The sequence below is a fragment of the Gavialis gangeticus genome, unplaced genomic scaffold (genome assembly GCF_001723915.1).
Source record: "Gavialis gangeticus isolate Ggan-Ray unplaced genomic scaffold, GavGan_comp1, whole genome shotgun sequence".
NCBI lineage: Eukaryota > Metazoa > Chordata > Crocodylia > Gavialidae > Gavialis > Gavialis gangeticus.
The window spans coordinates 9,483,569-9,485,889 of record NW_017729004.1 but is presented as its reverse complement, the minus strand read 5'-3'; positions in this window follow the sequence as shown (position 1 = coordinate 9,485,889).

Genomic DNA, 2,321 nt, shown 5'->3' with positions numbered 1-2,321 from the left:
TTGCACGAAGCCATGCTGGTTACCCCTCAGCATCACTTCCCCTGCAGGGCTCTCACAAATGTGCCCCTTGATAATTTTTTCAAAGACCTTCCCCAGGAGCATCATCTGAAATGAGCTGAAATGAGCATCATCAGCAGACCAATGACTGACTAGGATTCATTTTTCCATTGATAAACACCAATTTCACCTGATGCTCCCAGAGTGTCACCTGGGCTCACAGGGGCTGGGTTGGACAGGAGCTCTAGGAACACAGGAAGTGGCAGCGTGATTGGGGCAGGATGCATGAGGGTGCCCCTATGGCCCATCTGTGGCCTCCACACTGCCCAGAGGGGTGGGACACCAGGGCTGGCCCCGCTCCTCCACTGGTGCCCACCAGGCAGGGCTCACCCCCTAATGGTCCGCGGGGAGTGGCAACCTGCTACCTCTCTCCACGTTCCCAGAGCTCCAGAGTACCACTGCCCTCCTCTTGTGGCCCCTGCCTGCTCGGCTCTTTCCTGATGAATGAAGAGGGTTTTAAAGCAGGTATGCTTTATCGTTGCGTGGATATTTACTTTTATATATTTGAACATGGGTTTTTGTCAAGCTTTTAACAGTATACTGTCATTACTAAATTGTCTGCCCCTCACACTCCTAATTCTGCACAGTCCTGAACATTCAAATCAATAAAAATCGACAAAAATTGCTTAAGTGTAAACATTGATTTTTGCCATTGAAATTATACAGACGTAAAAGCCAAGTTCTGCCAAGCCTAATCACCACACCCTGCACTTTGGAAAACGGGGTTGTTCCCATTCCGTGCAAGCAGTTTTGGGGTCAATGCTCTTCTTCTTGTACTCAGGGAAGGGCTGGTAGCACGATCTCTTACTGAGGCTGGTCAACGCTTTGCAAGATCAGCTCTTCAAGTGCTTACAACTTTTGCAATAGCTGTAAGGACTTAACGGGTTGAATTTTTCAGTGCTGGGGGTCTGCCTCAGGCTCAAATTTGGGAGGCTGGGGGAATTTTAGCCCAAACCTGTGGTCATGTTTGAGACTTTTCTGAGAATGACACTAGGGAAAAAGACTTGAAGCCTGGCAAAGGACACCCTGTGTGTCCAAGATGGGCTTTCTGTGGCCCCTCTGAAAAACCACCCTAGTTCCACCAAGTTCGAATGCCTTTCGCACATGCTCGGCAAACAGCTCACCCATGCACCTGTCTGTATTGGGCATGCCCCACTCTAAGGCACAGCAGGACCTGTGCTGAGAGCTAGAAGTCCTTGTCTCCTGTGTTCTCCATGACTTTATGGGTGGGTCCCGACAGAGGGCAAAGCTGCCTGATGCATACGCAGAACAGCACAGAGATCTGGGAGAGCAGGCGGTGGTTAGCAGATTGAGAAAGGGAGCCTAAGAGACAAGGGGAGGGAGAAATGGATCGGAGGCTGACAAGGAGGAATTAGTGTGAAACTGGGAAAGGAGCCTGTAGGATTGACTGGGCAAAGAGACAGGGACTGGGAGCCAGTAGGAGTGTGCACGTGTATGGGGAAGACTGAGGTTAAATGAGGAGCCACCAAGTAAGAGACAGAGCCTGGGCTTAACAAGTCCAGGAGACAAGAAAAGGAAACCAGGAGGCAGAGAACATGGAAGACGGATCTGATAGACAAGGGACCAGGGAATGTCTGGGTAGGGAAGGGACTGAGACTGGATAAGGATCACACAGACAAGGATAGGGGAGATGGGTCGGTGGGTGAGAAAATGTGTGCTCGGTATGGGGCAGAAACTAGAGATTGGAGTGGGAGAGACAAACCGATGGAATAAGGAACAAGAAGAGGAACAAGTGCTTGGGTGGCAAAGAGACTGGAACAAAGATCTGGCAGGTTGTGAGCAGATATACCTGGAGCCTGGGACAGAAAGTCCAGACCTTCCCCTCTTCCCCTCTTCTCCCCCACTCCCATTACCTGCATTTATATTTCCCTCCAAGCAAATCCACCATTTTCTTCTCTTTCATCCACTATAACAGCCTGATCATTGGCTCACAGATACTTCCCACCAGTCTGTGTTCTCTATTTTTATGATAGCATATAAAATGTTTAGTTTGCAATTCCCTAGAAGACCAGTGTCTTTCAACATCTTCTTGAAAGCATCTACCAGCTAAAAATCAAAGAGGAGATTGTCTTAATAGTTAGCATTGAGCATAGGATTACATCCCTGTTTTATTTGTGTCAGATTTAAAATTGGCCAAATTTAATGCATGGGCAGAGGACTGGAAGAGGGCCAACGTGGTTCCCATCTTCAAAAAGGGGAAGAAGGAGGACCCAGGAAACTATAGGCCAGTTAGTCTTAGTTCA